This window comes from Rhincodon typus, chromosome 6, assembly GCF_021869965.1.
Source record: "Rhincodon typus isolate 14 chromosome 6, sRhiTyp1.1, whole genome shotgun sequence".
NCBI lineage: Eukaryota > Metazoa > Chordata > Chondrichthyes > Orectolobiformes > Rhincodontidae > Rhincodon > Rhincodon typus.
The window spans coordinates 75514996-75526592 of NC_063337.1; positions in this window are offsets into that span (position 1 = coordinate 75514996).

The window sequence follows — 11597 nt, forward strand, 5'->3', positions numbered from 1 at the left end:
ATGTTCTTCTTGTGTCCTTTTCTTCCATTTTCACAATGCTACTTTTAGCATTAGTTCTTATTATGGAATCCCGTAGTTTCTTTTCAGCTCAGGATATATTGATGTTGCTTATTGTCTCTGTCCACACAGGATTCTTGTATTTCCTCTCTACCCCTTTTGCTAAATACCTCAGTCCTGCCCATCAATGTCAGGTCATAACTGAATCTAATAACACTATTCAAAGACTAAAACCGCTCTTTTTTTGTATTATTAATATGTGTTTTTTCTACCCACTGGCTTGTGTGTTCCTGTTTCGGAGAACAGAACTTCAGCAATGTATCAGACAATAGGTCAATGGAATTGATCCACAAATCTGAGTGCACAATTCTAAACCCAAGTGTCTTCATCCTGCTAAAATCACCAGTCCATGAGTCTGTCTAGAATGTTTAAAATCCAGACACAGCAGACAAAACTGAACTAAACTCAATGCATACACAGTCGCCTCCATATGAATATGTTAACACGATAAACAATAAGACAATTCTTTTATTCAGGAACTTGGTGCTTTATCTTAGATGTGGCCAATTGATGGTACCCTATTTTTGATTTGATTTGATTTATCATTGCCACATGTACCTAGGTACAGTGAAAAGTTTTGTTTTGCATGCAGTACAGGCAGATCATTCCATACAAAGTGCATTAGGGTAATAGAGCAGTGTAAAGAATACAATGTTATGACTGCAGAGAAGTTGCACAAAGAGTGAGATCAACATTTAAATTTAAAATTTGGGAGGTTCTTTTTGAAGTCTGATGACAGCAGGAAAAAAGCTCTTCTTGAATCTGTTGGTATCTTTGTTTAAGAATTTGCATCACCTGCTTGATGGAAGGGATTATAACCAAGGTAGGATGGGTATTTGATTATGTTGGCTACCTTCCTGAGGCAGCGAGAAATATAGATGGAGTATGTCACTGACTGAAGCCTTGGCCTCGACATTAACAGGGAGGCAGAGAGGAGGCGAACATGCCAATGCTGGGAGATCAGCATGGCTGAGGATTTGGAAACCCTGCCAATATTAATTGGCTCATTATAATACTGATATCAAAGCAAAATATTGCAGATGCTTGGAGCAAACGTTATCATCTCAAATGTTAACTGTGTGTTTCTGTCTCTGCAGATAATGCCAGACCGGCTGAGTATTTCCAGCATTTAGTGTTTGTTACATTAGAATATTGACAGGCTGGCAGCCTAATGACTGATCAAATGGGGAGTTTGGTTTGTTTGCAGGAGAACTGCAAATGGAGAAACATGGAGAGAAGGGGTTCTTGATACAATTGGAATGAGGTCAGAAATTGGTCATCAGCATCAGACCTGCTCTGCATCTTAAAGCATTGCCGTGTTCCTTCCTGTGAGTGTATAATTCATCTGCCTAGAAAGCAGAAGTTAACATGGGGGTTCACTGGAAATGAAACAGGATCAGTGCACATAACCGACCCCATTAATTTAACAGTACACCACATGATGTCAGTCCAATTTAGAGCATAGTTAAAATAGGAACCTATGATTCTGTAGTCCAGGTGAGCATGCTTCAATATACAAACTGATCTTGCACAGCATAATATTAGACAGAAAATCTTATACCACTTCCCTTTAAAGTCAGAATAAGCCCAATCTCTAGATATGCACTTGACAGTTTGCTTGAAGCATAAACCATTTTGCTGCAATGCTAAAGCAACATTGCAAATGGATCTCAACATGTACAGCCCAACTTGAATTGCAAGGAATACAAATCAGATATAAAATTCACAATTTCAAATGACACAATTATGGCATGTTGCAGGACCACAGCAGAAGTCAATATAGGCCTATTTCACAGTATTAATTGTAGTTACAACAATATGGAACAAAGGAGCTTTTTAGCCTCAGGTGGCAGACAACACAACACAACATAAAGGAATAGCTGATTCAAAAATGGAGGCATCTTATGAAATGCCTGAGTACGTAATCATGATTATTTAGAACAAGTAAATTAAATGGGTCTAAACAAAAGGATGCTGGGAAAATTGGACAGGAAATCAATGTTGAAGAAACACACATTTATTCATATTTAAATCAACATATGACTCCAGCAGATCTCAAGATGCAAAATGAAACTAGTGACTGTCCATAGACAAATATTTTAATGTTCCTTTGAATCCCACTGGGTCACTATACGAACGAAATTTCATTCCTCTACATACCTGGGAAGCTCTTGAGTTGTATAAGAAGCAACATCATTTCAGTTCTCAGGTTCAATTCCAGATCAAACTACTATCAGGCAGGCACTAGCAAAAAAAAACTGTTATTTAGGCTTAGAAATAAAAGATATTGCAGCACAAGATTTCAAGGTGGCAAAGATTGTAATTTAATCTCCCATCCTGTGTTTAAATCCAACTAAGAATGATGGAATGCTAGGATCTTCACTAGATGGATTTGCATTCAATTAATTTGAGTGTCGTCAATCCTCAAGCTCCCACAACACTAAACAATAAAAACTACTAATTTAGTACTAATTGGTGTGAAACTAACACTGAACCAGTCAGCCCATGGATCTAGTTACAGTCAGCAATAAAAGGTTTCACACAGATGTAGCAGCACGAGGAATTAGGGCTGATTATCATGGCTTTCAATGCAACTCATTCCCCCACCTGTCATCTCATTCAAAGAAGAGGCTCAGCACGTTCTAGGGAATGCTACAAATAGACTGAACTGTTTGTTTGGTTGGGGCCCATCTCTCTGTCACTCTTATGGTGGAGAATCACACACCCCACCTGTACTCCTCTCCCAACCCAAGCACATCGCTCCCTCACCCCTTGCAAAGAAATCTACCCATGAAGGTTTGAGATTACTGCTGTGACCCATTAAAATGGTACATTTGAGAGAACATTTATTTAACATTTAATGGTGTTGTAATGGTATTGATTCGGACACTTGGTTTGCAAAACCGCAAACATTTCTGAACTTGATGTGAAGAAAATCTGCAAATAGAAAAGGAAAATATTTTTTTAAAAAAATGAACAACTTAGTTTCTTACAAGAAGCTAATGAATGAAATGACAAGGAATAAAACAAGCAATGCAAAAGTGACTAACAATTGTATCTTAAATTAAACCAATGAACGATTATAATTGAAGACATCAGAAAGCTGTCATCCAAATGGATTTTGATGAATTAATTCCTTATGGTTAGCGTATCTTATGATGCACTGAATAATTGTCAATAACAGAGTGTTGTTAACCATGATAATAACAGCAAATTATTTTAGCACAAACATTGTTGTCTTGGATTTATACAACATACCTTCAGCTTCAAAACTGAATAAGCCCAAAGGAATTGGAGATCTGAGTGATGATTTCACATTGCTTTTCATGTAGGTTGGATTAAAGTGTTACTTCTGCTTTCTATATATCCCATTTAAGAGCATGCAGTATTTACGTACCTCCTTTCTAAATCCAAGTTTTCCCTTATTCTGTTTATTCGCTCTCTCGAAAAGTTCCGTCCTGCAATTAATACGCTTTGGTGCAACTCATCAACACTTGTGCTCATACAGCTGCTATTATTATGGCAAAGTAGCCCACTAAATATTATTAATAAAATGCAACTCTCCACCAGTCATTCATAGAATTAATCATTTTGCTCAACTCTGACTTCTTTTGTTATTCTAGAAACATTTCACATTTGTTGACCCTAGCTCCAACAGACATTAATGCTAGTAGGGCAACACTTTCTGTCTACTCAGATTGCCCTCAGGGGAGCTATCAGGTGCCTAAGTTAAAAAGAGATCACAAATCAAAATGGGAAATTATTACAGATGGTAAAAATATTAACAACAATTAGAAAGGCTTCCTATGCTTTTGTCGAAATATTCATACATGTGTTTGCCATTGTGCTGCAAAGAGTGAACAGGGACAACAATCCTTCATATTGGATATTAATCACAATTTGTGTATGTAGTGTTTTCAATCTGCCAAACAGATATAAATGTTAGTACTCAGTCATTATTCATTCCACACAGTTTACAATGAAACAGTTAAGGCAACTTAATACAGCTCTGCATTTGTGTTTAGGAATATTCTTTAATCTAATAAAATAATGGTTACTGTCATAGAAACTTAATGCGTGCTCCTTGACTGAAGCTGTTGAAGTCATGAAATAGACTGACAGTGATGAGAGGTGGATGTTGCGGTGCAATAGTAGCATCCCTACCACTTAGCTAGGAGGCCCAGGTTCAAGTCTCACTTGCTCCAGTGATGTGCAGTAATGTCTCTGAACAGGTTGATGTGAAAATATATGCTATGTGTCAATGGTAAACACTTCTTGGTTTGGAATGTGTCTAAAATCAACTCAAGACAGTGATTTTCCTTTAAAAAATGTATTGTGGAATTCAGGAGCGGATGCACATTAACAGTTACATTATTGTAAACACTCAAAAAGACCGATGAAAATTGATAAAATTCATCATGTGATGATTTTGTGAGTTGATTTCCCCATCTGGATGAAATGATCACAATAGAATGTAACTGTAAATCATGGACAAACGATACTCTAATTTTGTCCAATAATTTCAAAAATGTAAAACTAAATATAATGGCAAATTCAGCAAACCTGCATTCCGAATGAAGAGTCACATTTGTCTGAATTTTACCAGAAAATCAGAGAACTGTAAATTTCAGAGGGTTTGTCTCCATGAAACCTAGCAAATTTTCTTACTCTATTCTCCACATCTCACCTCATTAGTTATATCTTAAACACACCCTGCTCACACTAACCTCTACTCAGCAATGGCAAAGGTATTCATTACCACTAGGACCTCCTGAGATTACCAGCACCAACACCATTTTTCAAGCTCAGCCTCACACCAAGTCGAGCACTGAGAGCCAGGAGCTGCCTTTCGCATTGTTCATAGTTGGAGAGGAATGTGAAGGAAATGCTTCAGAGGACATAATAGGCAGCACGGTTGATATTTTACATGTTGCTGTTTTACATCACCACCCATCTGATTAACAGTCATATAACTGCAGCTGTGAGAACCATCGATCCCGGTTTTCCATCCTTAATGTGATCCCACCTTAATATCCTGTCTAAGGGAGCACTACTCTTTCCCTAATGCCTAGCATAACATAACATCTTTTCATTTTTCAGTGTGAATGTATCATAGAGGAATGCCTTCAAAACAATTGTACAATGTTGAAAGAAAATCAAAAAAGAAAGCTGCATTGATTTCTGGGAACAGACAGGGAGTATTTGGCTTTAGATCAAAAATACATTGACAGTCCATGAGAGATCACAGTACACAGCTCAAATCTATTAGAATTAGGTCCGGCCTGGCTTGTATTTGTCACTGCACTGCTCTATCATGCAGAAGGTGATGAACCTCTTGCTCACTGTCCTCATTCCCTTCCTTGGAAGTCTGCTGTCACTCTCCCAGTCGGAGTTGGAGACATGTGATTTGTTACATGACAATTATTTTTCAAATTATTTAATGTACGACGTTGGTGTCTTTGACATTTGTTGCCTTGGTTCAAGTGGCTTGCTAGATTATTTTAGAGGGCAGTTAACTGTCAAGTACATTGCTGTGGGTCTAGAGTAAGCAAAACTAAGCAAGGAAGGCAGATTTCCTTCTCTCAGGGACATTAGTGAATCAGTTTGGTTTTTAAAACAATCAGTGATGGTTTCATGGTAAAATTCACTGAGACTGGCTTTCAATTCCAGGTATGTTCATTAAATTTACATTCCATCAGCTTACATGGACTGGAGGAGGAGTAGGCAATTCAGACTCTCATGCCTGCTCCACCATTCAATCATGGCTATCTTATCTTGGCCTTAACTCCACTTTCTTGTCCAGTCTCCATAGCCCTTCAACCTGTTATTAATTAAAACCAGTATATTGCCTCCTTGAATTTACTCAATATTGCAGCTCCTTTGTACTCTGGGGTGATCCTAAAACTATGATCTCTCATTCTAGATGGCGCCATTAGATTTTCTTTACAACGAAATTTAAGTATGCAAAACTGCAAATTTGGCTTTAACAACAAAAGAGAAGTTTATTACACAAAACAAAGGTAAAATAGAACAAACCACGCTTTTTACGCATAACATTATTTGAAAGATTTCAGAATACTGTCAGTTATTGTGTTATAGAAAATCGTACTATAGAAATAAAAGGGCCTGTGGGAAAAGTGTGATTAGGGGCAAAAGAAATCACTCAAAACTCACTCAAAAGCCTAACACAAAGAATAGCGTCATTTGAATAGATATTATTTATTTGTTAGATATGATTTAAAAAGTAAATTTAACACTTTGCCTTGAAAAAATGTCAAGATGACTTGATGGGGGAGGAGATTGTACTGTACCTCTCACAGAAAGCACTTCTCGACAAAGCCCGTAAAATGATCATGTGATACCAAAGCAGAGACATTTTTCGCACTAACATTGTACGTATTCATGACAAAGCCGTGAAATAATCTTGTGATGTCATGCGTGTTCCTCCACACACTGGTGGAATTGTGTTATAGTCAATACAAGTTTGCGCTTTAGAAATAGCATTCCCCTATTCATTAATCACATTACAGCCAACCCGTGTTGGCAGAACATGTGCTATAGTGGAACCGACTGTACAGTAAAATAAAGTTCTATGTATCCCAGCACTATCACTTCACAGTACTCAGAATATTCCCTTGTCTATCACATCTAAAAGCATAACGTAACTGTTTTGTTCAAGTCATGATCTTAAGAATTTGATTGCCTTTTCTTTGATTATTCATACAACTGAGTTTAAACCTTCTTAGACTCAAATGACCATTTTGGGGTACTAACCACTTATGGGTTTCGGCCTGAAATGCTGATTTTCCTGCTCCTCTGATGCTGTCTGACCTGCTGTGTTTTTCCAGCCTCACACCTATAGACATAACCACGTATGGTGTTGTATGGAGTTTTCAAGCAAAAAGCCTTACACTCTAGTAAACAATTTCTTAACTATTCTGAACTAATTCCTTTCTCCAGGAGAAACTGTTCTTGCATTTGACCCTCAGCCAAGGCTTCTACAAATTATTTACAAGCTAGCCAATGAATTTTTTCTAAGAAATTAAAGTTTTTTTTTAAACTAAAAGCAAGCTAATGCCTTTCAATGTTTGTTCTTTTGAATCATAAATCTTTCCATACAGCAAACTCACATTATCACTCTAAAGGTAGTCCAAGCCAACTGCTCTCAAACACAGACAAGTTGAAAATCATAGCTCCAGAAAGGCTGGGAATTCAATCATTACCTCTTCAAACAAAGAACAAAACTCACATGCCACTTGTTTAAAATCCAAGCACCAAAAATCTAAGACAATATAAATATATACAATGACACATCTTGTATCACATGAACTTCATGAGCTGTAAAGTGTCTTGATGCATTCAGAGATCATAAAATGAAAATATGTAATTACAAGTTATTTCATTAACACATATGCCTCACCCAACTCCATCAAAACAAATGAACATGTCATTTAATGGTCCAGATGTGCATGGACTTACTATGTGTAACTTGACTTGAACAATTTAAACCATGTCTCTAGGCCAGAGGCTGATTCATATTCACATAATATTGATTGTCAATGCAATAAAGATCTTTATGCACTTCAAATTTAATTAATTTCTGAAGCAAGTTTAACAGGGACTAAATCTACAATCTAACAAGTTATTAAGAGTAACCTCGGCGGGTTATGGGCAAAATACCATTGTGCAAAGCAAACAGATGGTATAACACAACACAGAAGTTCAGGATTTTTACAATGCAAGATATCTTTTAATTTGAATTTACTGTCAATTTGCATATTAATAATAACATACATTGTTGACATACTTTTTCTCCCATAGTTTTGTCCTGGTGTTCTTAACTGCCATTTATATCACACTTTGTTTTTGGACATAAATTGGAGATGTTTTATTATCGAACAACTAGTTTATTTTTGACATGGTGCAAGAATGACAGACTTAAGGAAGCACGAAAAGTAAATGATTGACTTGACCAGTGCTGGCACTGAGCGCATTCAATATGTTCTGTTGCTGCAATTACTCCTTTTCTGTTATGAACCATTCTGCACTCCATGCTTACCCGATGGAGAAAGAATCATACTGCAGGATGATTGTACAGCCAATTGGCACACCACAGGGATATAAAATGCCTGCTTCTTGTACTTATAACTAATTCTTAGGAGACTATGAGTGTTGTCAATCTGTTGTTATAAGTCATCATTGACTCGGTGCTGTTTTAAGTGGCAGGTGAAATGTCACCTCTTCAGTGTTCACTGTTTTCTGTGAGCATATAATAATTGACATTTATGAGTTTTGGGAACCCCTCTCCTGATATTACCTACCTTAAACAGCCTCTGAGCAAGTTAAAGTCGGGCATGGCTACACAGAATGCTATCATCAATATTTCCAAAGGTAAAGCGGGGAAACTGTCTGTGAAAGGTATTGAGGAATGTAAAGGTTTGGCAACTAGCAAGATGGCTCAAACGTTGTTCACGGGCACATAGGCAGAACAGAAACAAAAATAAATGGCAGATTTGAAACGAAATAAAGAAAGACAAAAACAAAGCTGAAGCCTAGAAGAAGCTATGTCCTTTTCTTGTGCACACAATGGTGACCCGTTGTGCAAGCTAGATTCCCGTTGACTGCTGGTCTCAATTTGTGGACTCCAGCTATTACTGCTGCTATTGGTCTCTCCGGCTTGCAGCAAAGATTAGATTTCTCTCGATGGCTTCAAGGACAAGGCTTCCCTAAGACTGTTAAATCAGAGAGCATCCGTACAGACAAATAGCAAACAGCCAAGCCAGGTGACCATCTCAAAAAACACACTCCGAATATCTGAACAAGATCCAAATCTGACGGATTGTGTTCTTGGAGGGTGGGAGAGGGGGCAGAGTTTGATCATTGAAGGTGAAAGCACCCTTAGTATTTTGTGCATTGTCCCAATAGGGAAATGCTTTTGCTCTCCAAAACAAGTGAGGTGATATTAATATTACCACTGTGTTATATGCAAGTTGTTACATTGGGATTATTACTGAAGACTCTAGGCAAATACTGAAAACATTTTTTGCTTTAGATAGCCACTTTTTAAAAAAAGACTAAGTGGAATACTGCTGAAAATATGCATATTGCAGATGCACTTCATCTCACACTCATTTGAATAAGCAGAATAGCCAATTTCATGTGATCACAAGTATTTATATCACCCGAGCAAAGGGTTTTTATTGATTCTAATCAAATGAGGCATTGTTATGGAGAAAGCAATATCCTCTGCAAGCAAATACAATATGTCCAATATTCATTCCTCTTTTGAATTACCCAGGAGTTTGGGAGCCATTTGTTTCCTGCTGTTCTCTCTATGGCCATGCCTTGAGCAATTGACTTGTCAACCAACCAGCACTGTTTTCTCCTGTTGTACAAGTTGATGTGATTGTTTGAATTTTGGAATTCTTGAAACATCAGGACTGATGCAAAGATGAAAAGCTTCAGCAACATGTCTCTCCTTCAGCACGTTATTTTCAAAATGGTTTTAACATCTACCTTTTTATGATTTTCCTTTGAGTTAATTAAATAATTGGTCAATTTGACTGCTGCTTGCTGTACAATTGCAAAGGAGTCACTGAAGCAGCACACTTGTCACAGGCCCCTCATTAAAAAATAATTCAGACACATTTCAGTGCACCAAGTATGGTGTCAAACTGATTAACTGTGATCATCTCAGGAGTTTGTTTGTGGTTAGAGGATGGATCTATTTCTTGAACTGAATAGGTAATTTTACTTAAGCACAAACTTTAAATTGCTGGATAGAGAGATGAATAATACAGAAAACAAGACCAATTTAGAAGAAACAACCTTATGTTTGAAAGCTAAATACTTCCAAGATGGAGGATTGCCATCTACACTTTATCTATATGATTTAACTTCCTGGTTCTAACACAATGCGCTTAAAATGTGGACATAAGAGGCATAAGTACTGGAAATGATTTTCCCGTTTGGCAATAGGTCTGCACTCACCACTAGTCTATTTTCTGCTGTCACAGCAGGCAAGAAAAGTGACTGATTTGCCAACAATCCAGGGGGAAATGGGGCTGACAGTGAAAGCTAGCCTCCCTGTCTTCATTTCTGAATCTGATCGCCCATCCTCACAACACCCACAGGGAATAGACGTATCATCTTCCCAAAGGATCCACTGAAGGCCAGGCCTCCAGAAATGATGTCTCAGACCCAAAATCTGCCAGCCTTACTGACATCAGCTCCTGGCAAGGTGGGACATCAATGTTGAAGCTTGTGGTTTACTGAAAGCTCATCAGTAAGGTCTGAAACTGATTGGAGCTTGATTCAATTGGAGGTTGAGGGATGTGGGGGGGTGGGATCAAGATTCTGTTGCCATTGACCACATCTGTTCTTAAACTTAGGCAAAAATATGCCATTTTGCAGCCTAGGTTTTACTGGAAAGACTTGACAGTCTCGGGCTTCATCATGCAGTGATCTTTAGTTAACCAAGTGGACAGATATTCTGCCTGTAGCAGATTGGTGAAAACAATTTCACCTTTGGTCTTTCATAGCAGCTGAAAAGACCATTAGCATCCTAAGCCAATTAGTGTATCATCAGTACAAAATAGCTAACTCAATTATATCGCAAATTCAGTAAAGTATCATTCTTTCCACTGCTGGAAGACAGGTCAACAAAGCTCCTGAAAGTTGCTCTCACACTTTGGCCACAAATAATTGACACACATTAAGCTTCTTCAGCAGATGAAGTTCAAAGCTCACCAACAATATGGCACTGGTTTAAATCAAACTCATCAGGATTCAGTGCTCCTGGTCTGGGTCTAACACTATTCACAAATCCTGCTGGATTCAAGGACATTAAAATTGATTGTACTGAGTCTGTATGAGAGAGAGCTGAAATAACATGAGTAGAAAGATGAGTCAGTATCACCTTTGCTTGTCAGATTCAGCTCCCACGCACTGTCAGGCTAAATGATTCTTTCAAGGCAGTACTGTTTCAAATGATGTAATCATCATCACTCCCTGTTAAAAGTTACTGATAAAAGTATTTGTTAAATGACAAAAATAGAAAGAAAATAACCAAGTAGTGTCTACAGCAATTCTTTATTAAGATTGCATTAATAAAAACAGACTTTTATCTCCATATAGCTTATATCATAACACAAGAACAAAATGAATACATAACCTCAGGCTATTTCTAGTTAACATTGCATACAGAATAAAATTGTGAAACCTTGAATTAAAACAAAGTGCTGGAGAAATGCAATAGGTCTGGTGGCATTTGTGGAGAGAGAAAGACTTAATGAATCCAATATGATTTTTGTGGAGTTGAAGAGGGTGGAAAGGTGATGTCTTTTATGCTGTGAAGAAAGATAGGATGGAGCAAGTGGAACAGAAGGGACGGTCAGGAGAATAGCAGAAGACGAGATCAAAAGGCAAAAGAGAGTGGTGTTGGGTTGTAGAGAAGCTGGATCGGTCCAACAAAGGTCTTACTAGCAGGAGATAGTAGGAACTGCAGATGCTGGAGAATCCGAGACAACAAGGTGCAGGGC